The sequence below is a fragment of the Mus musculus genome, chromosome 1 (genome assembly GCF_000001635.26).
Source record: "Mus musculus strain C57BL/6J chromosome 1, GRCm38.p6 C57BL/6J".
Lineage (NCBI taxonomy): Eukaryota > Metazoa > Chordata > Mammalia > Rodentia > Muridae > Mus > Mus musculus.
The window spans coordinates 88,443,760-88,470,875 of NC_000067.6; the positions used below are offsets into that span (position 1 = coordinate 88,443,760).

At 46.7% G+C, this 27,116-nt stretch overlaps 2 long non-coding RNA genes across 4 annotated transcripts in view; one reads left to right on the top strand and one right to left on the bottom strand.

Moving 5' to 3' along the window:
- Positions 1-209: 209 nt before the first annotated feature.
- Gm29538 (predicted gene 29538) lies at positions 210-18,860 on the bottom strand. Of its 2 annotated transcripts, none has more exons than NR_166084.1 (3): positions 18,759-18,860; positions 2,515-2,626; positions 210-477 (listed from the first exon to the last, which is right to left on the bottom strand). It is a non-coding gene; the product is annotated as a predicted gene 29538 (long non-coding RNA). The 2 variants fall into 2 exon arrangements; NR_166083.1 differs by lacking the exon at positions 18,759-18,860 and adding an exon at positions 18,557-18,681 and having other exon boundaries at positions 2,515-2,607.
- Gm28888 overlaps positions 16,416-27,116 on the top strand; it is a 37,120-nt gene continuing 26,419 nt past the window's right edge. Inside the window, exon 1 of one of the 2 annotated variants that reach the window (XR_387232.2) lies at positions 16,416-16,557. This is a non-coding gene — a long non-coding RNA (predicted gene 28888). Of the gene's footprint in view, positions 16,558-21,761; positions 22,047-27,116 lie in introns of those variants that run through there. The other variant, XR_387231.3, reaches the window with a different exon arrangement.

A 27,116-nucleotide genomic window follows, 5' to 3' on the forward strand; every position in this document is an offset into this window, starting at 1 on the left:
AGAGTGGGGGGGAGAAAGGTTAACACACATACGTGAGCGTGTGTGCGCTCATGTGCGAGCACACACACACACACACACACACACATTGTAAATAACAAACAAACAAACAAACAGAACATGGGTAAAACAGACGAGAAAGCCCCAGGGAGGATATTACTGTCAACCCCATGACTTTACAACCCAACTTATTGCTAAGAACTAAAAGAATCTTCACGAAGGAATGAAGGGGTTTATTTTTTTAAAAATATTTATAAAAGCAGAACCGGCAGCTAAGTGCTCTGGATGACAAGGGTAGATAAAAGAACAAAACAAAGGGTGAGTTGGGAGAGGTCTGGAAAGGCATGGATGAGAAGCAAGCCACTGCAGACGGACGGGAAGACCGGGCTGGAAGCAGCACAGAGGCAGATGCCGTGGAGGAGGACCGATGCGGTACTAAGAACTCCATGATGTAACCGCATGCTGAGTAGAGCCATCCTGCTGTCATAGATAGTAAATACTTATTTAAAATAGCGTACATAGAAAACACATGCAATACTGTCAGTTTTAAAATTCCAACATTTCAGGTTATGGAGCTAGCTCAGGTGGTCAAGTGCTTCCCCCACAAGCATGAAGACCCAAGTTGAGTCCCCAGAGCCCATGCTAAAGTCACAGGCACAGCATTGCTGGCTTGTAACCTCAGTGTTGGGAAGGCAGGGTCTCGTGAGTACCTAGGGCTCACTGGCCAGTGAGATTAGCCATGTGGCGAGAGCCAGGCTAACGAGAGACCCTGCCTCAAAAAAGAGGGATGGCTCCTGAGGATTGACATCTGGGGGTGACCTCTGAAGACCACATATACATTGAGAGAAAGAGAGAGAGAGAGAGAGAGAGAGAGAGAGAGAGAGAGAGAGAGAGAGAGAGAACATTCTTACAAAGCATAAACAGAATGTAAAGCCATTATCAATTCTGTATCCCAGAAATAAACAACAGAGACACGCTCTCCCTTCTTGTCGGGGGGGAGGGGGGAGGGGGGGAACACGGTCTAGCAGCAGGCACCCTGAGCTGGAGCTCACTCCTTCAGGAACCGTGCAGATCTGTCGCTCGTAAGAACTATGTGGGAGACGAATATGATCAAAATATATTGCATGAGCTTCTCAAAGAATACATTAAAAATTATTTAAAAAAAAAGAACCAGCTGGGGACTTCCCAGTGTCCTGAGGTGGCGGTGGCCACTTGAGTGGCAAGGAGATCAGAGCCTGCCTGCAAGGGGCTGAAGCAACAGTTGGGTGCCGCAGGACTTCAAGTGACTCCAGGGTGCACAGGAGTGTGAGACACAAGGGTCCAGCTTGCTCTGGGATGGGCAGCAACAGGGGAGTACCTCACAGAACGCCTTCCACAGAGCACCAGCTCCTTACACACAGCTTCAACAAGGGTGTGTTGTTTTACTGTTTTGAGACAAGGTCTTGTGTGGTCTACACTCTTCAAACTCCGTAGTTGCTGAGAATAACATTTAGCTTCTGATCCTCTGGCCCTGGAGATCTGGAACTGTGGTGTATACAGCCAATGGCTAGCCATGGCCAATGCCTAGCCATGGTCAAGGGCTTTTAGTAGATCTTCCATAGGTTAAAGACGTCACATAGTTAATTATCTTTGGGCAGTGGGGGTAGGGGAAACCTGACTTTTTAAGTCTGATTTTTCCCTCTTCCCATAGCCATTGACCACCTGCCTTTTTCTAGGGGTGAGGCCTTGTGAAATCTGCCCCATCTACACCAGCGAGTCACCTGGTAGTACTGGTAAGGGTATCTCTTTCAGGCAACCATACTATTGACAGTTCATGGGTAAACTTTCCCTGTCACCTCTAGGGGGCACTATCTAGCAGCACGTATCTGGTCCTCTGGCTCTTAAAATCTTTTTGTACTGGCTGACTGGCCAGGTGGTAGTGGCCTATGCCTTTAATGTCAGCATTCGGAAGGCAAAGGCAGGTGGATCTCTGTGCGTTTAAAGCCAGCCTGGTCTACAGAGTGAGTTCCAGGATATCCAAGACTGCACAGAGAAAGCCTGTCTTGTAAAACCAAAAACCAAAATAAACAACAACAACAAAATACAAAACACACCCCCACCCCGAAATCCTTCTGTAACTTCTTTGCAATTTTGAAAACACACTAAATGGACTCAATAGGTTGTATATGTATGCATATAAACACACACACACACACACACACACACACACATATATATATATGTAGCTATAATAATGAAAGAGGTCATGAATGTGGGGAGGAGGAGATAGATTTGGAAGGGGGAGAGGTGGGCAGGAGGATGCAGATGCAGTGCTCTTGTGTGACATTGTCCAGAAGGAATAAAGAAGTAAGCCTTGCGTTGCCTGCACTGTACAGTTTCTAGGAGAATTAACAAAGCGACACAAACTGGAAGTTACTAAGAGAGAGAGAGCCTGCAGCGACTCCTGTATTAACTTATCAGAGGCTCCCTCGGACCATATAGGACAAGGTTTCGGGGGGTGCCTTGGGAGGTGCTTACCTGCAGTTAGACTCTAGAAAGTAGACCACAAGGTCACCTCAAGGACCCAGGCTGACTTCTGGATTCAGAGGAAATATATTCTTGTTATCGCACCTTTAAAATTCAGAACACACTGTTGGAAGAACAACACAGACAGCGAGCTAGAAATACGATCGTTAGAACCACTATTTGCATACGTGTGGGTTATCCAAGATGCTGTGGGCTATTCCGAAACCCAAACTACAAGAAGTAAAGCTGGCACTTTTAATGGCATCCTGCTCTCACTCAGAACTGAATCTGGGCTTAGCCGATGAGCTAAGATCTCCTTCCCCGGGCTTGAAATTTGTGCCTGTTTTTTTTTTTGAATGAGTAAAGCGATCTTGAATGGCTTTTACCTTTGCCAATTTATATGCCTAGAGACTCTGAGACCAGTTTCTTTTGTGTTAGACTTTTCTTCGGGATTTAAAAAAACAACAACAGAAAAAGGCCCCAAATAAATGTCTTACAATTATGATCGGCTCAATCACATGTCGCCATGGAGACCTGCTTGGTTACAAACTCCTCATGTGTTGCTTCTAATCCTGCTCAAGTTTCAGCCACTCCAGGGCTATTCTGACTCTAATGAGGGATAATTCATCAATTTTTAAATAGCTTCAGTTTTTCCACAAGCTATAGTGATTCAAGGAGCGCCAGGCAAATACAGCAAAACAGGAGGGAGTGATATTCACAAGCGCGAGACACAAGTCTCAGAGAGTTGCATGCTTTTGTTTTATCCGGGATGGAAATTTGTCGTAACAGCTTGAGGCAAGAAACTCACTCACTTATTTATTTATTTATTTATTTATTTACTTGTTTATTTATTTATTTATTTATTTGGTAGAAAGAGTTCTCTTCAAGCTTAAGGTATTTACTGGGAAGCAGGCAAATTTTATGCTCATTGTTGGTAATTTGTTTGTTTGTTTTTTGTTTTGTTTTGTTTTCCTGAAGGGGAAAGCACAGAGAGTTTAGTGTTTGTCAAAAAGTCTCTGATAGGCTGGCTTTACATTTGAGGGAGAAAAACAGTAACCAAGGCCAGATCAAGTCAGATGAATTGAACAAAATATTTCAAGGAGAAAGTCTTTGTATGAAGTGAGGATAAACTGAGGCGGGGGCGGGGTGTGCCTTTGTGCCTTAAGCTTATGTCCACACTGGGTGTAAAGACGGAGACTCTCTTTCCTTAAGCTTCTCCACCAACCTGTGGGGTAGTTCTGGTTAGTTTTTTTGTTGATTTTGTTTCACTTTGCTTTTTTAATCAATTTGACACAAGCTAGCGTTATCTAGGAAAAGAAACCTCAATTGAGAAAACTCCTCGACCAGACTGCCTGTTACTGGGCAAGTCTGTAGTGTGTTTTCACGATTGGTGGTTGATGGGGGAGGGCCCAGCTCATTGTGAGCGCTGTCACCTCTAGGCTGGTGGCTCTTGCTTATAAGAAAACAGGCTGAACAAGCCCTAAAGAGCAAGCCAGTACTACTTCACCGCCTCTGCTTCAGGAACCTCTGGCTTCCTGCCTTGAGTCCCTGTCCTGATCTCCCGTAAACTGTATTTGGCTAAGACTGTTTTTTTTTTTTAATCTTAGTAAACAACTAAGAGAAAAGCCTTAAGCAGTAGGCGTTGACTTTATAATGTTAATTAGTGTTGAATAGGTAACTTTTTAGTTGAATTTTAAGTAGGGCGTTGGAACCCTGGCTAAGTTTGACTGAACAAATTTGAAATACACTTTATTAAGAATAACACTGAGTTGATATTCTTCTGCATTTTTGGATGACAGGCGGGAAACAGGGAGAAGGGGGTAAGGACTGGCTCTGTAGTATGAGGCCAATTGGCTTTTTTAGGGTGGGAGGCTGTGAAGGGCTTGCCCTTCTAACAGTACGGTCTCCAACCTCTCCTCAGCTGAAAGATAAGTGAACCCTTTTCTCCCCCAGTGCTTTTGGATGTTGTGTTTCTCACAGCAAGAGAAAGTAAACTGAGGAAGGAGCTCTTCAAGGCCAGGGAAAATCTCTTTCAAGTGTACCATATAGAGCTGGTGAGATGGCTCAGTGGGTAAGAGCACTGACTGCTCTTCCAAAGGTCATGAGTTCAAATCCCAGCAACCACATAGTGGCTCACAACCACCCGTAATGAGACTGACGCCCTCTTCTGGTGTGTCTGAAGTCAGCTACAGTGTACTTATAATAATAAATACATTTTTTAAAAAAGTGTATCATGTACTTTGGTCACATTCACTTATTGTATTCTCCTCTGTCTCTGTCTCCCCTTTCTCTCCCCAACCAGCCTGTTCCTTTTTCCAGTATTGAGGCAAAGGCTTTTATGTATTTATGGAAATAGTCTAGGCTTTACAAATTAGGCAAATTTGGCCTGTCTCACTTAATATCATGATCTCCAGTGGTGTCCATTTTCTAACAAATGACATAATTGTGTTCTTCTATAGTGACAGAATAGAATTCCATGGTTCACATAAAACACATTTTCTTTACCCATTTATCCACTGAGAAATGCTGTAATAGGCTGCAATAACTTGGCTGTTGTAAATGGTACTGTGTCTGTGAATACATTAGTATTTATTTTATTATTCTTTCCATTTTCACTATGTTCGATCATCTTCACATAAATAAGAGGTCTTAGGAATGAGTAAGGTTCCGTGTTCTCAGTCCAAACATCTGAAAGAAGCCATGACACAGCAAAAGAACTTTTGAAGTAAAATTAGACAACATTCACTCAATGCCTATTTGTAAATGTATTATCTGTGTGCTTACTATTAGATGTAAACATGCAGACTGTGTCTCCTTTTTTGAAGATTTATGTATGAGTGGTGTATGTGTGTGTGTGTGTGTGCACGCGTGTGTGTGCTCATGAGTGAGCATACACACCTACAGAGGACAGAAAAATGAATCAGATCCCCCTGGAGGTGGAGTTAAAGACACTTGCAAGCCACCTGACATGGTACTGGGAACTGAATGAGTCTTCTGTAAGATAAGTGCACATTCTAACCATTGAGCCATCTTTTCGGCCCTGTTTCCTCCTCCTCCCCTCACCCCCCAACTTCTCATCCTCCTCCATGTGTATAGGAATTTGCCTGCATGGATGTCTACGCACCATATGTATGCAGTGCCCAGATAGGCCAGTAAAGGGCAAAAGATTCCCCTGGAACTGGAATTATAAATTGTAGCTGTCACATAGGGGCTGGAAATCAAACCTTGGTATTCTGGAAGAACAATCAGTGTTCTTAACCATTGAGCCATCTCTCCAGCCCCAGGTTTCTTTTGATCAGGAGAAAGAGAGAGGTAAGAGAGAGAGAGAGAGAGACACATACAGAGAGAGAGAGAGAGAGAGAGAGTGCGTGTACGTGTGTGTGTGTACGTGTGCACGTGTGTGTGCATATGTGTGTGTGCATGTGTGTGTGTGTGTGCGTGTGTATGTGTGTATTAGTGTATTCTGTGATTCTTTCCATGTGGTTTAGATGCTCTGCCGTTTCCCTATGTCACTAGCATTCTGGCTACACCTCTCTCTTTTTAATTTCATTTTTAATAGTTTGCCTTATTGTGTTTGTGCCCACTGATTTCTTCTGCATGGCTGGGTGCTGTCCATCTCATCCAGTGGTCTACATTTTTTATCTTCATCTCTGGGTGTCCTACTTGGACCAGTGCCATTGCTACACTTCCCACTTTATTGTGATCATGGTTCCTGTAAGGACTTGAATGTGTGGTGACCGTTTATGATAATCACCCTTTCCTGCTAGTTCAGTCCTCTCTATCATGTGAGCAGTTTGTCTACCACCCCTTTGGGTGGGGAGTCTTATTGGACATGGGATACTGTAGCCATGAGTCTCAAGAATGTTATACTTTTTGGGATTCTTTGAATTTTGTTTTCTCACTGAAGTCACATGGATTCTAGTCAATAGTTTTGAGGCTCGTGTTCAAGGTTTTCTAGGGCTGGCCCAGGATTCTTTTGAATCTAGGAAAATGCCTAGACAACCACTCCCCTGATTCCATCAAACCAATTATTTTCTGAGGATGTAATCTATTGTTTCATTATCAAAAGCCCTTTCTGTGATGGAGAGAAGAGCCCTACGTGAGTTTAGAGAGTTGTTCTAGATTCCACCTTCTGGAGAGTCTTTTCTGGACTCAGTTACCTCTCACACACTCAGATCAACACAAATCAAAACATTTGGAGGTTTCTCTCTGGCTTTCACTAGAACCATTCCTCTTTGTAGCTCTCCCCTTTCTGTATTTTGCCATGCTGGCCTTTCTGAATGCTGGGCTCTTTAACCTTACAGTATAGCATGGAAACCACTTCCAGACTTTAAACCGGGGTGATGCTGAGAGTCCTTCTGTCTGTCCATCTGTCCGTCTCTAGGTGATTCTCTTCTTGGGCTGGCCTCTTTCTAGGAAGCACTGTCTCTTACTCTCAACATCTACTTATTGAAAGCATGCACAGTGCTGAGACTCCACTGTGGCCAGCCCCAGAGATGCACATCTATTTGACTTGGAAAGAATAGAAACTTGTCACAAAGTCATCATTTACAATTGAGAATTCAATGGTACGGGAAGAAGCAACTGAAACAGAAACAACCTTAGGGCTTCCGGTTCTAACTTTAACCCACTGCAGAGGATGTGTAAAGTTCTCCTGCGGTAATTACATTAACAAACCTTTAGTCTTTCACAGTTTTGGCCGCCACATTTTATGCACAGCAGTGAGTTGTCAGGCTCTGTGAACTTGGTTACAATTTCTGCTTCAGAAGGAATGGCTGTCAGGCCTAGATCCCTTTTCTCCTTGGGCTGTGTGAGAATATTTTTAGGCAAATTGGAAGAGAAAATAAGCCCCCTGCCCACACTGTAGTGAGTGGCCAGGTCAACCAAAGATGGAAACGTGCTGACCAGCCAGCAATTTTCCTTCGGAGACTGTATAATGAACAGTTAGAATTACTCAGTTACACAGTGACAGAAAAATAATTGCGAGCTTGAAGTACCCTGAATACCTGGAATTGAATTTTGCAATAAATCTTTAAAATAGTCACTCATGTTTGATTTCTTTATATGGTGTATAATGGCTTCTCCACTGAAATACAGGCGCCTTTGATTTTCCATCTTTCTATGATGCCTCTTTTAAAAATGACAATCTTGTCTTGTGGTACCCACAGGTTGGCACCGTGGGCTGACTTTGCACCCAGCAGCATCACAGCTTGGGACAGCCCTCCATGCTGCCAGCTGTTCTCTGCGGTCCTTGCTGCACACCACCATGCTCCTGGGAAGCCTGGCCAGCTCTTCTGGTGGCCCTTCTGACCTCTTTCACCCTTTTATTTTGGTTGTACGATGTAAGAACCATTGAGCGCTACACATTCATGTCATCTGTTTATACTTAAAAGAATAGTAGTGTACACTCAACTACTTTATGACAGATTTTATTTATGTAAAACCAGGCATCATAACATCTTAGGGCTTTAGGGGGCTATAGGCATTGTGTGTGTGTGTGTGTGTGTGTGTGTGTGTGTGTGTGTGTGTGGTGTTTGTGTGGGTGTGTGCATACATAGTATGTTCATGTAGATATCAATATAGGATGTCTTCCTGAGTTGCTTCTCCACCAATATTTTTTGAGATGGGGCCTCACACTGAACCTGGAGCTCAGGGATTTGGCAAGGCCAGCGGACTTGTAAGCTCCGACAGATGCTGCCGTCTCTGTCTCTACAGAGGGGGTGGTAGGCATGTGTCTACTGCACAGCAGGCTCTTTATTTACTTTTTAACTTTTTTATTGATTCTTTGTGACTTTCACATCGTGAACCCCGAGTCCCATTCATCTATCTCCCTGTCTCTGTATCTGCCTGCCCTTGGCCCTTGAAACCTCCTTCTCCCCAGCCCTCAAGAAAACAAAAAAGTAAAAACAGAAACAGAGAAAGAAAGAAAGAAAGAAAGAAAGAAAGAAAGAAAGAAAGAAAGAAAGAAAGAAAGAAAGGAAGGAAGGAAGGAAGGAAGGAAGGAAGGAAGGAAGGAAGGAAGGAAGGAAGGAAAGAAGGAAGATCTCGCCCTGCAAGCTGCAGTGTGTCATGGTGTATCACACTGTTGTGCCCTTTTGACTAAGCATCTTTACTTGCCAGTGTTTATGGAATGAGTCATTGGTCTGGTTCGAGGCACTATTGGTACTGGAGCCTCTCTGGGGTTCCTCTCAGTTATCAGCTTTGGATCTGTAGGACCGGCCTCTTTATGAGCTCCAGCAGTTCATACATGGGGTAGGCGTTGTGGTGTCAACTCCAAGCCCTGGACCTGGGCCTGGACGCTAGCTGAGTTGGTCAGCCCACCCGCTAACCTGAATTCACACCACAGGGACAAGCTCTCCAGCTCTGCTCCAGTAGCCCATCCAAAGTGCCACAACCAGAAAGAGGCAGGGTCAGCTCTGCACAGCCCTTGGGTCCCAGGCAGCAGCCCATACAGGGGACGTCTGCATGGCCTTTGGTGATAACATGGACATTGACACAGACCCCTGCTGCTACAGGACTCAGGCTACTCACATTGGGCTCCCCACCCTCAAGTCTCCAGTTCGGCTTCTCTTTCTCTCTAATCACACCATATACTTACACATCACCGTAGCTGCTGAGGTGAGTAGGCCATGAGGCTGACAGGCCTCTGAATGTCTTCCACCCACCCATGCTGTGTGGCATCAGACGGACCTTGCAGCAGGCTTTTTAATATGGTCAGGGGTGGGGGAGGGGCGGTGGTCTGAGCTCAGGTTCCCACAGTTCTGCATCGGACACTGACAGACAGAGCCCTCTGCCTAGCATTTAACACAGCAGTTGAGACAGAGAGTAGACAAACGCGTTTATAGATAAAGCCATGAGTTTAGGGAAGATGTAGCTTGTACCAAATAACTGGATTGACTTCGCAGTCAAGTTTCTATTGTGTTTGCAGTACTGTGGTTTCCCCACATTGGGCCTGTCCTGTGTGGTGACCCTGACCTAGGATCTTGGGCTTTTAGTCAGAGGGAAGGAAGCAGGCTGTGAACTGAGGTTGGAGTGTTTGGAATAATATAGGCCAGCTGACTGGATTCCTTGGCAGTGAATGGACAAGCGTAAAAGCAGGCTCTGTGCAGGATACTAGGGATACCTGGACAGACAGGACTAGACCCTGCAGGAAAGACGGTGCTGTGTGCTCACACACAGAAGAGAAATCTGCAAATCAACAAGGTAGGCAGAACAGCAGCTCTTGGTGAAAGGAGACACTGAAGGGGGTGATATTTATGCTAATGGGAGCATAAGGAGGGGCAAGGAAAAGCTTTGTCTTCATCAAAGAAAGTCGTTGCCAGGTAAGCAATCAGGGGACAGCAGGATATGGCGTGTGGCATAAATAAATAAATAAATAAATAAATAAATGGGTCAGAAATGAAATGCTGATAGAATAGGTGGGAAGTAATTTGTGAACGAATTTTTCTGCTCCTCAGAATGTAAGTGGTATTTCTGGGAGAGGTTTTGGGTGTCTTCCCTCACGTTTCCAATTACTAAAGCTAATTATTCACCTCATTTGCATCCTATCTCTAGGCAGGAGCTGGTGAGGGAGGGCCCAGGCCGGTGGATGTCTGTGGTTTGGGGAGGTGGGGGCTCTTGCTCGCTTAAAAAAAAATGAAGACAGTGCCGCTCTTGGAGGTTAAGCATTTTCAGACATATTGGGACAGAGTTTGCCCTCTCTGTTTCCCTTGGGGCTGGTAGATTCCAGATATTTGTTGTAAACAAGTAGTATAAAAAATGACAGGCTGGTAGATAGATGGATTTCATAGACATATAGGTGGATGTAAATAGTAGATGGGTGAAGAATAGGTAGGTGAGAGACCGTAGGAAGATAGGTAAAAATAATGATAAACACAGTTATAAAATATAATACAATGGGGCATGGGGGCTACCTGGTGGGCTCATGTCAAGGTGTCCCCTGAGAAATCACAGCATGCAGCAGATCTGGTATAAAGGAGGTTTATTTGGGGGAAGAGAGGGGAGTGAGGGTGTGGAGAAGGGACAGGGGTGACAGATGAGCAGAGCCATGAGGGCAGAGAAGCGGGGGCAGAGAGAAGGACAGAAAGGGGGAGAGAGAGAGACCGGCTGGAAACATGTGGGAACAGATAGTGACAGAACTGGGGTGGCAAGCTGTCCTTTTGTAGAACACCTGAAACTGGCCCGTGCAGGTGATGGCACAGGTACCTAAGAGGAGCCTAGTGGAATCACCTGTAAGCCAACACACACACAGGATAGATAGATAATAGACAGATGAGGGATGGGTAGATGACAGATATGTAAGACAGATATGTAGATGATGCATAGATTAATACATATTATATTTATATTATATATAATAATTAATATATTGAGTGATTTTACTATATTAATTTATTATATATTATAGATAGATAGATAGATAGATAGGTAGATGATAGATAGATTTACAGAGGTTTTTAGACAAATTCTAATAAGCTACACTAACCAGAGGCAGAAAACCAGCCCCTGCACTTTGCCCTTGACTACACAGTAGAAGCCATTCTGTAATATTCCATCTGAGGATGCTCTGAAGACCAGCCCTGCTGTAGGCCGGCACTCAACACCAGTGGCAATGATGACGTCTCATTACTGAAGAACTAACTTGGCTCCTTTCCTGTTCCAACAGTCCTTTGGTTTTCCCTAACTGAGCTGGCTAGAGGGTCAGGATGTTAATTTTTAGCGAGTGCTGTGCCTTCCTCTGCAGGTAGGACTACCAGCCTTCAACTCCTTCTGCTCTTGGGTGGGGAGACCCCAGACCACAGCAGCCTCTGTGCTTCCCTGTGCTCCAGGGAGTGACAGTCAGCAGCCAGAGGTCTGTGGCTCCCAGTGGTCAGAGGTCTGTGGCTCCCAGCGGCTTGCTGGGAGAGTACTGGGCTCAAACCTATCACCTAACTCCTTCAGGAGAACTGTCTGCCTTTTGCCAGCTTCTTAGTTTGTTTTTCCCAGAGTGGGAGAGAGGAAGAAAGAAGGGGGAGGAGGGGGGAGGACAGAGGGAGGGGAGAGGGAGGGAGGGGAGGGGGAGGGGAGGGGGAGGGGAGAGGGAGGGAGCAAACTCAACTAACTGGCAGGTGGGAATTGTAAAGAATCGAAATTATTTAATTTTGGTTTTGCACCTTTAGATGACACAGTGTGTTTGTCTGAGCTCCCTCACACAGTTTAGGAATTTTATCTTCAAGCTGACCTCAGACTCATGCTATGTACATCTGATTATCTTTATAGATTTTATTTAAAATGTGTGTGTGTGTGTGTGTGTGTGTGTGTGTGTGTTACTGGGGGTTGAACCCAGGGCTCTGTGCATGCCAGGCCAGACCTCCACCACAGACCACTGTCTCCAGTGTCGTTTTTATGGATTTTTTTTTTTAAGTGAGAAATGAGATGAAGGCATTTAAAATGCAGCCAGCCCACCTTTGTTTGAACTGGGAGCTTGCAATGTGTTTCCTTTGAACAACAGGCCATTTTCAAGTTTGTGAAAGTGGTGATGCTCCTCTGCTGGGTCTGGGGAGGCAGTGGTCCTGTCAGGGCTTGCCCATTCTTAAAGAAGACACAGAGTACAGCTGTATCTCTGCTATGTACCGGCTTCACCCAGAGTGACCTTCCCTGTCTGCACATAGGACCTGGGGACGGTATTCCTGTCTGATCCAGCCTAGTGCCAGGAGCAGCTGGGGGCCACTCCTCCAGTCCAGAGCTGGTGCAGTGATCCAGCTAGCCAGTCACACATTTTCCTGCTGCCCTGCCTTCCTTATCCATGGAAGTCAGAATGCAGGCTTCGGCCAAGCTTTCCCCTTATCCCATTCTCCTAGGGTAGCTTCTCCATGTGAGTCTGCCTCAAGACACTCCCTCTTGCCTCTAGATATCTGTGAGCTCTGAAACACTGGTTTTCCCCAAGCCTCCACTGTCTTCCCCTTGGCCTCAACTAACAATCTCACAATAGAACATGCAACACCAATCCAAAAAAAAAAAGCCATGGGCCGTTTCCTACCACTAAAATCCAGGGCCAGAATAATTATGCTATAAAACAGTAGCACAATCATTGGAGATGGGAGATAGATGATTTTATTAACAAATTAGAGAGCCAAAGTGTGGTTGCAGCTTGTTCTGAGCTGAATGCTGGTGTCCACGCCGGCTGGAAATGGTGTGTGTGGGGAGCCTTGTAAGGAATCCCAGAATGAACTCGGCTGCAGTTAATTACAGGTTATTCTCAGCAGACTCATTGTGCCATGCTAGACAATAGTTTTCTAATTCCTTTTCCTACAGGTATAATAATAGCCCTTGGGTTTCTGGAATATATTTAAGTATACATACATGTTCATTAGCCCGCGATTCACAGATCTAACCCAGTGTTCGGTGTCACCCCGTGCTAATTTTCCCTTGAGAATAACAAACTTAATAGGCTTGGTAGACTAAAAGCTACATAGCCGTCGCCTTACGCTTTCGAAGGATGGGTAGACAGGGTTTCACAGAACTGTAATCTAGGGGTGGATAGAGGAAGACCCTGCCCCCTAGTTGTCTCTCCTTCATCCTGCTCTGTACTGACCTAGTGCCTGTAATGGCTGAGGTTTCTATTTTACTGCTTCCTGCCAGCAGAGGGCGCTCCCTAAGAGCATGCCATACCTCCTTAACCACAATGGAACCCTCTCCAGAGGCCTTAAGAAGCTGGCTGTTATGCTGAAAGGAGTCTGATATGGCTGTCTCCTGAGAGGCCCTGCCAGAGCCGTACAAATACAGAGCCAGATGCTCGCAGCCAACCACTGGACTGAGCGCGGGGTCCCCAATAGAGGAGTTAGAGAAAGGACCGAAAAAAAAAAAAAAAAAAAAGAGAAAGGACCGAAGGAGTTGGAAGAGGTTTGCAACCCCACCGGAAGAACAACAATATCAACCAACCAGTCCCCTAAGAGCTCCCAGGGACTAAGCCATCAACAAAGGCATACACATGGCTCCAGCTGCATACGTTGCAGAGGATGGCCTTGTCATCAATAGGAGGAGAGGTCCTTGGTCCTATGAAGGCTCAATAGATGACCCAGTGTAGGGGAACCGAGGGTGGGGAGGTGGGAGTGGGTGGGTGGAGTAACACCCTCATAGAAGCAGGGGGAGGGAGGATGGGATAGGGGGTTTCCACGGGGTGGGGGGTGGGGGTGGAATGGGGAAAGGGAATAACATTTAAAATGTAAATAAAGAAAATATCCAATGAAAAAAAATGAAAAAAGAAGAAGGAGGAGGAGGAGGAAGAAGAAGAGAAGAAGAAGAAGGAAAAGGAGGAGCAGGAGCAGGAGCAGGAGCAGGAGCAGCAGCAGCAGCAGCAGCTGGCTGTTGCTTCCAGGCCAGCAGGAGAATCACTTCTTCCCAGTTCACTATGACAGTCTTACGTAATATCAGCTAATCAAGAAAGCCGCTTTCCATATTCATTACCCAGTTACATTCCTTTGGTTGGAATCCCATCTCAAGTCTAGGTCCCCGAAAGTTACTCCATTATGTGGGCCTGAATTTCTGACTCAAACTCCGCTTCCATAAAGTCCTGCCTGAGACACCTGCTTCCTTTCTCATTGGACTTATCTATTTTGTGTGTATGTGTATTTGCCTGCATGTATGCCTGTGTACCCCATGTGTGTAGTAATCACAGACTGGATTCTTTTGGAACTGGGATTTCAGATTGTCATGTGTTGTCATATGGGTGCTGGGAACTGAACCCAGGTCCTGTGGAAAAGCAGCTAGTGCACTTAGCCACTGAGCCAGCCCCCAACCTGCTTCCTTTCTAAAGAGCCTTAGTCATACAGTGGTTACTTGCTGAGGCTTAGTACCAGGGAAGCCCAAGTTTCTTTCCCTGCCCCTTCCACTAACTCCTGGTGTGTACTTGTTACTTAAGCTCTCTGGCTTCAGTTTCTCTACTAATGAAGCACATACAGAATAAGAACTGGTAGATTAAGAAGAAAGAGGGTATCTAAATGTGGGTATCATATATGCCTGAGAAAGGGAACTTGTGTTTATTTTATCCAAAGGAAAGGGTAGGGTCTAGATACACAAGCTGTGTTTATGAACAGTTTGAAATCACACCTGTGCCTTCACCTACATCTGAAGCAATTATACAAGCTCTTCAAGCAATGGCTTTGATTTGTCTTTGGTAGCTGTGGGCACCAACCAGAGTGATGTCTCTCTGTGGCCATGTTCCAAGGCCATGGACCCACGTGGCAATGCTGTCTGGAATTACTGGGCAGCTAAAGCCAAGGGTCAGGTCCCACTGTATTTGGAAGTAGGGGATCGGAGCCCTGTCTCTTCGTTCTTCAGCAACTTGTTAGATCAGATGTTCTCAGCTTCTACTTCCAAGGCCCCTCGGAGCCCTGAGCAGCTGCATAGCTTAGGTCAGGTGACCTGCTTTAGAATTTGCCTGAGTATGGAGAGGACAGCAAGTCGGCTCACAGGGAGCAGTGATATAAATCTTTCATCCATGTTCCATTATGAATGACCTTATAATTTGGGGTAAAGAATTTGAACGTTACTCTAGGCAGCGAGGAGCCATTAAAATATTTTAAGTGTGGAAATGACATGATCAGATTTGCATATCAAAAATCCCTGGCTCTGGGATTGTGGGAAGGGGAGGCTGTGGGAAAGAGCAGTCATAAGGTTGATGCAGTAATCTGGGAGAAAGATGTCAGGACTGTGGCTTAGAGCAGTGACCGTGGGAATGGACAGAGGCCTGGTGTTACTTGCGTCTCTCATCGCTGTGACCAAATACGTTACAGAACCACTTAAGGGAGGAAGGATTCAGTTTGGCTCATGGTTTCTGACTAGCTTCAGTCCATCATGATAGGGAAAGAGTGGCAGAATTCACAGGGGTGGGAGCTGTGGTGGGAATGTATCGCATGGTGTACACCAGTGTAAGACTCTGGCAAGCCTTAACTCTGGCAAGACCCATCCCCAAGTGAACAACGGGGAGCTGGGAACCGATGCAAAAGCAAGAGGAATTTTTATTGTTCCAGCATGTTGGCATCACCCTGCACACAAAGGATTGAAAGATCAGCGAGTTTTTATACACCTCTCAGAGTAGCAGCCATGAGGCACAATGTGATTGGCAGAACAGTGTGACCTTTAAACTGATTGGTCTTTTGGGAATGGGGTGGCAAGGACGTTCCTTGTCTGTAGGTGGCCAATGGTCCTAGAATGTGTCTGTGTGCTCTGGGCCTTCCCTAATGGCAGGTGGCTGATTGTCCCCCCACCCCTACCCCACACCCCCCCCCCTGGTCTGAGGAATGTAATTAGCCCCTCCCTTCCAGAGGGGAGGGGTGCCTATGTGTTCTATGACCTTTCTCTTCCAGGAGGGAGGGGGCTGGTGGAATTTTCCAAAGTTCCTGAGCTGACCTCTTCCCAGGAATCAGTGAGAAGGTTCTGACCACAGAAAGGTATGACCTCTGAAAGTTGGCCTCTAGTGAGCTAGGTCTCTCCACTAGTCTCCATGTCACTAGGGTTCCACAATCTCCAGAAACATCACCGTCAGCTGGGAATGCTGAGTGCTCGGATACAGGGACCCATGGAAGATACTTCTGAGTGGAACTATACCACCTGGGGAGAAGAACTGTGAGCATCTGATGGCTGACTCCATGGAGACGAGGAGGAATGGCAACAAGGAGGAGGCAGACCTCAGTTTCTGAGGCGGGGAGCACAAGGCAGGTTGGAGAGGAAGAAAGGAAGTCAGGGCTGGCCACATGGGGCTGAGATGTACATAGAGCATCCAAATGGAGAGGTGTGGTGGGCGGTGCCATGAGGGGGCATCTGTAATGGGCTGGGGAGAAAAGAATGGAGGAGAAGAAGGGAGAGAGAGAGAGAGAGAGAGAGAGAGAGAGAGAGAGAGAGAGAGAGAGAGAGAGAGAGAATATGAGAGAGAGAATATGAGAGAGAATATGAGAGAGAGAATATGAGAGAGAATGATAGTATGAGAGTGGGCAGAGCCTACTGGAAGACTTGGGAACACCACCCTAGGAATGCCCAGATGGATGCAGAGGGCAAGGATGGAACATGGAACAACAGGTGAGTGTTATATGATGTGGTGGTTTATTAACTATAACCCCCCACACACACACACACATATACACACATAAAATCACATGGAATCATATAAGTAATATGGATAGAGGGCACAGAAGAGGAGAGGAAAGTTGAGAGACAGGAAGGAGAGGGTAGAGGGCACATCGAGATGGTAGATTCTGTTGACTGCGAGGAAGAGGAACTGGGGTTCTGGCTGGAAGAACTTGGGGTACAGAGGAGGCACTATTGGGCATGGTGGTTCCTGAGCAGCCCACTCAGCCATGAGTTTTCACGGCTTCCTTTACTTCTGTTTTAAAGATCTTTTCAGTCCCTTTGTCCAGCAGACAGGAAGTTGTCTGCCTCTGTTTGGCTTTTCATCTGGGGCTCTCTGAGCCGTGGATGCACTCGTGGGGAGCTCCTTCTCTCCTCCCTCTCTCCCGTGCAGGTGAAGTGTGAGCTCTCTGACTCTGTCCAGTCACCTCTTATAGTGTGTTCTACTTTATTTAAGTTGATTCCTTGAGGTTTAAACTACTTGCCTTTGTAAGGATTATGGTTCAGAGCCGGGCAGTGGTGGCACACGCCTTTAATCCCAGCACTTGGGAGGCAGAGGCAGGTGGATTTCTGAGTTTGAGGCCAGCCCTGGTCTACAAAGTGAGTTCCAGGACAGCCAGGGCTACACAGAGAAACCCTGTCTCGAAAAACCAAAAAAAAAAAAAAACAAAAAACCAACAAAGGATTATGGTTCAGTTAACTACTTGCTAAAGTCACTCTGTTGGGTGCCTGCCTTCACCACTTGCATTGCCACCTAAGATGCAAACCATCCCTCTTCTCCCCACCCAGCAGCCTGCCTTTGTCTCCACAGTCTTGCTATCCTAGAACCTTCATAAAAATAAAATCACACGTGTGTCTTTTCTTCCTGCCTACCTTTTGCTGCTGCTACTGATGGTGGGGTCCCTTGTTAGCATTTCTGCTAGGCTTTGCCCAACAGTTACCTAGCAACAGCCAGGTTAGGAGCCTGGCTTGCTATAAAAAGACTTTCTCCTCTCTCATGTTCTCTGACCTCTCTCTCTCTCTCTCTCTCTCTCTCTCTCTCTCTCTCTGTGTGTGTGTGTGTGTGTGTGTGTGTCCCCTTCTCTGTCCCCTCTCTTTCTCTGCCTCTACCCCCTCTTCAACCTCTCCTTCCCATGCCCCTAAATAAACTTCATTTTATCCTAGACTATGACTGGTACCTGGAAGGGGGGGGGGACTCAACATGGCCGCTAAGGCACCCCCTCCCACTGCACCATAACACATTTTACAAAACATATCCATACTGTTGCACAGATGCCCCTTTTTATTGGTGGGTAATTTTCCACAGTCCCCATTGCGTTTATCTGGCCTCTGGGTTGGTGGTTCCTCACTCTGAGCAGTACTAGTGAGGCCATTTACCTCAAGGGCGTTTGTGGCCCTAGGTTTTCACATTTTGTGGGGATAGACTTTACACTTTGTAAAGTCTTATGGTTTTCCTTTAATATTTTTAGAGGTTATTTTTTTACATTGATTTTGTTGTTGGCACCGTCATTTGTGTATACAGTGTATCTGTCCCCCTCCTGTCCCCCATCTCTCTCCCATCCAGTCATCCCTTCCCCCCTTTCTCCTCCTTCCCAGGGCCCTTTCCATGCTCCTTATTGTTTGGTGAACCTGTGATTTTTAAGCAGGACCCTGAGTGGCCCAGGTTTGGAACCACCCTCCGGGACCTGGTGGGCTCACCCTTTTGGCACACACACAAATGATGGCAGAGACTTCCCTCCCCCACAATCTATCAGTTGCCTATAGTTCATCAGGGAGGGGTGGGGCCCTATGAGCCCTTCACAATCCATGATTGGCCATCAACAGGCCCAGTCTTGTGCTTCACTTAAGGAACTTCAGGCCAACAGACTAGGTCTCAATTCCTTTTAAATACAAAGTGTTCTATGGGTCTAATTTTACAATAAGGCCCCCTGATCGGACACTCTTTTCCTACCTTTGAATATTGCCTGGGACCAGGTAGCAGGAACTCACACTGCAGGACTGGCCAGTTTAACAACTTCTTAAACCCATGTGGTTTGTTTCTCAGGCTTGATTTCTGCTCTACAAGAACTCTTGTCTGAAGTTATTGATTCTATAGAATGTCTGAATTACAACCCCACCCCCACCCTCTGCCCCAGACCCCATCGATCTCTTACTCTAGACAGCTGGGACCACAAGGAAGCCAGTGTGGTTGGGAGGCTCAGGTGGAACTTCTTCATTCCTTCCTGTGCTCCGGAGGGGGGCGGCAGTGTTTGTGTGGCTGTGGCTGTTGCTACAGTTACTAATAACACCTGCTAAAGCCCGGGCAGACTAGGCTCAGAACCACTGGGAGGGGAGCAGAAACACAATAGGATTTAGAACTGGGAAAGAGATGGCACAAGACCAAAAGACATTATGGGCACGAGGGAGGGGTAAATGGGAAACAGATGGGGGCGGGGCAGGTGGTGGTGAATGATTCCTTGTGGAACACACTGGGGGTTCCTGACCATTCTGGCTGAATTGGCCTCCCAGGATTCCTGCTGAAGGTATTAGTGGTCTGACATCTTTTGCTGGATGCTAGAGGGTGAGGGTGAGTGACAGACAGAGTGAGCCCAGCCATTGCTCACCTGACTTCCCAGGGTTCCTGATGAAACTGGATTTCACAAGGCAGCTCACAAATGGACCTTGGAGAAACTTCTGAGCACCGACTAAAGTCAGGGCAAGTCCTCGTCATCTCTGCCAATTGAACATGGTAATTTCTGAAATCCCAGCACGTAGCCTGCCTAGTAGAATAACGGGTTCTTCTACTGCCTGGTTCAGAACGGGCAGGGGGTCTCTTCTGGGTCACCCAGAGAAGAAGGGCTACTTATGTCCAGACAAAATGATCAAGGAAGTCTATCTGGAGGACCCTGGTACCCCCGACTCCCAGCAAGCTGTACTGGAAGGTTTGTTTAGGTTCCCTTCATAGAAAGGGAGACTGACTAGCCTGTGCCACCTACCATGGGTTGCCTATGTGTGAACACCTGTGTGTTGGCGGTGAGCCTAACAGTGTTGACACAAACACCTTTCTTACTCCAAAGGAAATGAGGGCCAGTTTGTACTGAGCCAAATATTAGTGAAGCTGCCATGGGAACACAGACTGGGGTTGCTCTGAATAACACTCTTCCACTGTGCAAGAGGTTCTACAAGTGGGGAAGAGAATGTTATACAATGTTGCATTTGCTAAATACATTGGTGAGGATTTCAAAGAATCGGGTTACAGCAGAGCAGAGAAATCTCTGCTACAGGCTTCAGCTATTCTGTGGTGTTCTAAGCTCTGGGTTGGTGGAAGCTAGTGGCCCAAAGAATTGAAGTAAAATAAAATTTACCTCTAACAAAGGTGTTAGGTTAGATGCAGAGGTTTCTGGACAATGTCTACTACTGGAACTAAAAATAGCTCAATACAATTCTCACTCTGGATCTGCAATGCCCCATCTCGCCACAATCGCCTGGTTTTTCCGTGAGCGAGTCTGAAGAGCTTCCAACACACGTGGGGCTTTTGGAGAAAATTTCAGTTCATATCAATCTCGACAGCCAATTTATTGGTTGGGGAAGGTCCCAACCTCCCAGGATTGTTCAAGTAGGACCATTCCCTAAAGGTAAATTAATTGTGACCACAGCATCTGTGGCTTCCACGAGGAGTCTGATTACATCTGTCTTAAGGCCTCTAACTGTGAAACACTTAGCTTCATAGGTTCCTCGGATTCTTCTACTCTCCTCGCTCTCCATGTAGAAGTGAAGAGGGGCAGCCCCCACCCCTTCACATTTCATGTTGAAGGTCAAGCTATTTGGCCAAGGAACTCCCTTGTGACCTGGGAATGGGCTTACATAAACAGTGATGACTGTGTCTGTATAGCTAGCATTTCTCAAACAGCTCAGATAAGAACTTCCAGAATGGATAGCCAGCCCCACCCCTGGATCGACCGCATTCAATGGGTCAGGGTTGAAGCTTGGGAGTCAGCTCTCTAACAAGCTCTTTTGGATACCATGCTGGTCTGGTCTAGGTTCCCAGACTTGGCTGCCCAGTGATTACTCATGAAAACAAAAACTCCACTTCTGTTTGATGACTGTCAGCATTCAGTGTCCCCTCTTCCCACTCCTCAAGACCCATGTCTAGAAAACTTGAGAAGGACATAGAAGTTCCTTCCTGGCCCATTTGTCTGACTCCCATGTGTCTGCAATATAAAACCATGATGCCGTCATCACTCCTAGATGCCCTTTGCTCTAGAAGCCCGGGAGAGACTGTACCACCTAAGCACGTGCAGTAGTCTGTGTGACACTTTCTCAGGACACTGGAGGCATCAGTGCTGACACATTCCAGAGAAGCCTGACTATTCTCCTTGGGGCAGTCACATGATGGAGGGGAGGGCGGGGCTTGGAAACATAATAGCCCAGACTCTGTTGAGGTTGCTTGCTGGAGGCAACCAGGGCATTAGGCCTCCCAAGCTATTCCAGGCACTGTATATCAGGTACTCAGGATAGAAGGAAAGTCTTCTGCCAGTGAGGCCCCAGGCAGCTGAGGATGACTAAGAATGGGCCCACACACAAAATTGTAAACTTTGCTTAAAGCAGTGTTTCTTAACCTGTGGGTCATGACCCCTTTGGGGGTCAAATGACCCTTTCACAGGGGTCGCCTAAGACAATGGGAAAACACAGATATTTACATTATGATTCATAACTAGCAAAAGTATAGCCATGAAGTAGCAATGAATGCAATTTTATCGTTGTGGGTCACCATAACATGAGGAATTATATTGAAGGGTCTTAGCATTCTGAAGGTTGAGAACCTCGCGGGTAAAACATCATGAGCTCCCCATTTGGCAATTTTGTTATCGTTTTCTCTTTTGTAACATAGTTGCGTGGATTCTGCTGATGGTGATATCAAAGGCTGAACACATCTGTTTCCCTCCACCATCAGAGCTTTTCTTTATAGCTGGTTTTGCCCCTGGGGACAGAGCCTAGGTATTCTCTGCTGCCTTTCTATTCTTGGATCTTAAGTATAGTGTGTAGAACATTGTGGGCATTTGAAAAGAAAGACAGATTACATGTGAGCTGGGAAGCAGCGATCCCTGTGGCAAATACATACAAGCCCAAACTCAGGGCTGCCGGTCCTGTCTTTTATATCTTCTGTTGCAGTTTCCCTGAGGATCCGTGGAGTAAAACAAGTTAAAAATACGAAGAGAACTCTTGACAGAGGCTCAGTTCCTCACGATCAGGGCTATGAGGAGGCTTGGCAGCAAAATCTGGAACATCTGACTTAACATGCTGCTGAAGAAGTCAGAGAGTGGGCTCCCGTGCCCCTAAAAGGCAGTGGAACCTGGCCTCTGGATTTAGCTGCCCAACAAATGGAGACAGTGTTGCCACAAAGGGGTCATGGTCCAGGAGGCAGGCCTACAAAGAGGTATCACTGTGATTAGAACCCACAGGTAAGAGACACCCTCTTGCAGCCTGTGATGTATGCATATCCATGGTTGCAATAGTAGAGACTCAGTTACTCTTGGCCAGCACTAGATGGCGAGCAGACATCAAGACGGCTCAACAACCTTAGCCTAGGGTTCTGCGTAGGCCTTGCATTGCCCAGCCCCACTCTGTGGCCCTGGAGGAGGGTACTAGTCATCCACAGGGGACAAGTGAGGCAGTAATACTCCTGAGGGTTGAGGATGTCTCCATGGATACCTCTCTGATGAAGGCTTTAGCTCTATACCCCGTGACTGTAGTCACCATCCTAGCTTTCCCCATCTTGGGCTGAAGCTACAAGTGAATAAGGTCACTTGTGAACAAGGTCAGACACCTTCCAGGAGTGGGGCTGGGGAGAAAGAGGTTCCAGAGTTCCATTCGTCAAGGTCTTCCCACTACTGATATCTCAAACAAGTGCCACCATGACTGGCCTTCTATTGTGAGTTCTGGGAACTGAACCTTCTCCAGTCCTGATGCCTTTGTGGCAAGCGCTTTGCTGACTAGGCCTTCTTCTCCCTGGTGCCATCATTGTCATTATAGATAAGGAAACTGAGGCACAGATAGGCTTGCTGAGGTATACTCAGCTGAGCAGAATCACAGGCCAGTGATGCAGGCAGTCAAGATGACCAACATGGACAGATGTGTTCAGCTGGATTAATAGGACTTTGTTTCCTATGCTGAGGTTACAGAGTCAGAACGACCACATAAGGAAAGGCAGTGAGCAGGGCTGTGGCTACAGCTGTTGAGAATTAAGACTTAGGACATGTGCACTGAGGTGCCCCTCCAGTCAGCATCCTTTCTGAAGAGAGTCTAGATGCATCTATAGAGGGAGGTGAGTACCATCAGTCATTTCTCAGCAGCCATAAAATGGGCAAGCCTCCCTGTGGAGAGTGCCTGGTGGCAAAAAAATGATGTCATTTTAGGAGAGGTTCCTGAAGTTGGCTAGCCCCACCCCACTCCCCTCCCTCCAGCCCTCTTGGAAGGAAGCTGCCGGGTGACTGTGCTGGAAAGTTTCTTTGACTTTCACCAAAGCCATCAATTGCCACACCTTCCCTTTGTTCATTGAAAAGGGCGAGCCGCCTCATTCTTAATGCCCAGGGGTTACCTTGGCAGCCAGTGAACCTTTTCTTTCAATGAGCACTCTCCCGAATCCAAGCAAAGTTTTGACTCCAGTCGTGTCTTCGTAGGGATATTGAGTGGGACTTAAAAGGCACCTCATAGCACATCAAGCTAAGAGATGAGCAAAGCAGGTGTCAAGTGTGGAATTTCCATGGTCCCTGGGGCCACTTTAATGCCAAAGTCATAACCCTCAAAGGTTCTTGGCCACCAACTGAGACATTCTAGATTAAATCCAGCCTCAGAGACATCATAGAACTCAGCCCCGGGAGTCTGCTTCTCTCACAGGAGGATAGACATGGTGGCATGGGGAGTTTTTCCTCTGTCTGATCTCCTCTGCCAGCAGACTTTAAATCCGGCTTTTAATTTTTGTGCCATTCAGATTCAAAACATGCTATCTCTCAAACCAAGTTTTTGAAATTTCACACTTTAAACTACTGGCAAGAAGATGTGACCCTGCGGTGACTAGCAAGCCTTCAGACTGTCCTGACTAACCAAAATGCTGCCCTTGCTTCTCTTCCCCTTCTTCCTCCTCCTCTTCCTCCTTCCCCCCTTCCTCATCCCCTTCCCTCCTCATCTCCTCCTCTTCCTCTTCCCTTTCTTCCTCTTCTTCCTCCTCTTCCTCTCCCCCTCTTCTTCTGGAATGTGTATGTACCTTATATGTGTGTGTGTGTGTGTATTCTCATGTCTGTGTGTGAGACAAGTGTATGAACACACACGTGTAGAAGCCAAAGGTTGATGTCTCAATCACTTTCCACTTTATTTACTCAGGTGGGGTCTCTCACTGAACCCAGAGCTTGCCAATCAATCTAATGCTGACAGCCAGCTTTAGGTGGCTATAATTCAGGGTGCTGGCATTACAGATGGGCACTGTGCCAGCCTGGCTTTTTGCATGGGTGCTGGGGATCCAATTCCAGTCTTCATTCTAGCACAGCAAGCATCTTATCCCCTGAGGCATCTCTCCAAATGCCCCTTTCTTAAAGCCTTCCACATCCGAGCCCCTCAAGCCCTCCAGCATTCCAATAACTTGTTCTGGGCCATCCTCACAGCCCTGGGTGTAGTCACACACTGTGGTGGTTTGAATGAGAATGGCTCCTGCAGGCTCATACATTTGAATGCTTGGTCCCTAGTTGGTGAACGATTTGGTAAGGATTAGGAGGTGTGGCCTTGCTAGAAGAGTTGTAGCATCTGAGGGGTCGGCCCCTGGATTTAGATGGTATCCTGGAAGGAGTTGGGATTCAACTAAGCAGGGAAGCCGAGCCTCAGATATTGTGAGAAATACATGCTTCGTAAAGCAAGCAGTGATCCTAAGGGAAAAGTACATACGTGCGTAAGAACGCATATGGAAGTGAAGGCCCTAGGATAGCACACTGCAGGAAACAGGTGTGGCTGACAGACATTGAATGTAGAGGCCCTGCCCAGTGGGTCACCATCCCAACATCCCTTGAAGGTCTGCATGGCTATCATTTCAGCTGTACAGCAGGAACTAGACAGAGTTGAGTGGTTTATGTCTTGAGCTGGCTGGCTTGTCCCAGCTACCATGCTTTTTTGCTCTCTAGCTGTTCGCTGTTCCAGGTCAGTGCCCAGGGTGACCTTAAGTTTGGAAGCAAGGAAGGTGTTTGAGCTGTTAGACTAGTTTAGGACTCCTTCCTGGAGTGACTCACTGTGAAGCACACAGGCATACGTACAACCCAAATCCAAGGTGTGCTGTAGCCATGGCAATGTGAAAATGGACTCAAGGGAGGAGGCAAAACAGAGGTCCTGAGAGATGCTGGGAAGGGTTGTGGAGACAGATCTTTCCAAGCTGTTTCCTAGCACTATTCAACAACAAGGACCCTTTTCTGTCTTTGTGTCATGATTGGCAGTCCCTTACTAGTTGGCCTGGGCCGTTGTTGCTCCTTCCACAGCACTTTTTTCTCTCTGGGATAAAGTGCCATGTTTATAACTGGGGTGGATTTTGTCTACACTGAGCAGCCATGCATTCTCTTTCTACAGAGGCACCATGTGCTGGTTCTCCCATGGGAACAGTGTTTGGGCGATATTGGGCGATATTGCCAATGAGACCCACTGTCCCTGAGGTCAGGGTGGCGCTTGCTCACCTGTGATGGTTTCAATGGCAAGTGTACTCATGTACTCAGGTACCTGAGCACTTTGTCTGCAGCTAGGTGTGGTGTTGGTGGGAGTTTATGGAACCTTTGGGGGGTGGAGCCTTGTTGGAGGAAGCATGCCACTAGATTGGGCTTTGGTGTTTTATGGCTTCTTCCTGCTTCTTCTGGTCTCTCGTTGCTTCCTGAGTAGAGATATCAATGTGATCACCAGCTCTCTGTTCCTGCTCCCATGCTTTCCTGGGTGTTGCCCTGCTTTCCCTGCCGGGATGGACTGTATCCTTCTTGGACCATCAGGATAACTTATGGGAATCAGCTCTCTCCTTTGTGGATTCTAGGGATCAAACTCAGATCACAGGGCTTGCCAGCCAACCCTTGCCCACCCAACAACTGCTTAGTGAAGAAAAAAAAAAGCCCTGCTTCAATGTCTGAAACTACAAGCTAAACCCACTGGTCTAGAGGAGGGCCATGCTGTTTGGACACAGGACTCTGAAAAGCCAACTGCTGATTTTTGAACAGGGTTTAGGACTGTGGTCTTCAATGACTAAAGAATGTTCATAGGAGTAATTCATTGTCCCTTGGGTGCTGTTTGATTGACTGAGGTGTGGTTGCAGGCATGAATACACTGATCTGAATGGGTTGGGAGCTGACTGTGGAAGTGATTTTGTGCGTGTGTGTGTGTGTGTGTGTGTGTGTGTGTGTGTGTGTAGTGAATGGTCAGCTTATTCTCCTTTTTGGGGTCCCATTCTCTGACTTAACGATGCTGTTCTGGATCTCAGAGGAAAGGAAAGTTAAGAGAGAAGGGGATGGAGACAGGAAACTGGCATGAGGACCTGGGCTCAGATCTCCAGTGGCCATGAAATGCTGGGTGTGATGACGCACCCGTGACCCCAGAGCTGAGGAGGCAGACTCAGCAGAATCCTTGGAGCAAACTGGCCAGCCAGCCTAAGCAGTCAGCAAGCCTCAGGTTCAGAGAAAGACTGTCTCAACAAAGGAGGTAAAGGTCAATAGGAGAGATCCCATGTCTCTGGCCTCAATACAGACATCCATGTTCACACATACCTATACGTATACATGTACACATGTACACCTCCCCCCATACATGCAGAGGCAGAGAGAGAGAGAGACAGAGAGACAGAGAGAGAGACAGAGAGACAGAGGGAGCCACACAGAGACACAGAGACAGAGAGAGAGCTGGAAGGAACATGGCTACTGGCCAATGTTTTTCTGTACAAAAGCAACGACTCTTTACGCCTCCACTCCTTCTCTCCATGACAAACCTTTACATTTGTTTATCTTTCTCTTCCTCTGGACTGCAGGGCCATTCATGCTGAGAGTCGGGTCTTTGCTAAAGACGACTCTACTCCCTATCCCCAGAACATCCCCTGAGAGTTGGGACAATTCACAGAAGTGTGTCATAGTTGTGATAAATGCTGCTTCGTATCAAAGAAAGCAGTCTTCACCATGGGTCTGTTCCATCTTCCTCTTGGGTCACAAACCACCCTTCAACTATAGAGCTCAGAATTACGATCTTTGCTTTCCAGCAACTTCAAGACAACAAAGGATATTTGATTAAGTTGAGAGCATTGAACTCATTTAAGATCAAAAGCATTTCCCTGGATGAGCTGGGTGCTCCATTTGAAAGGCCCAAGAGCAAACATTTCTGTGGTACATTGATATAGACACAACCACAGTGTAGTGATCACATACAATCTGAGTTACCCACAGGGCAGCTGAGGCAGCGACCTGCAATTCATTATTTAGGCGATAACATCTCTGAGAGTTGCCTAAGTGATATTTATGATATGTTGCCATGAC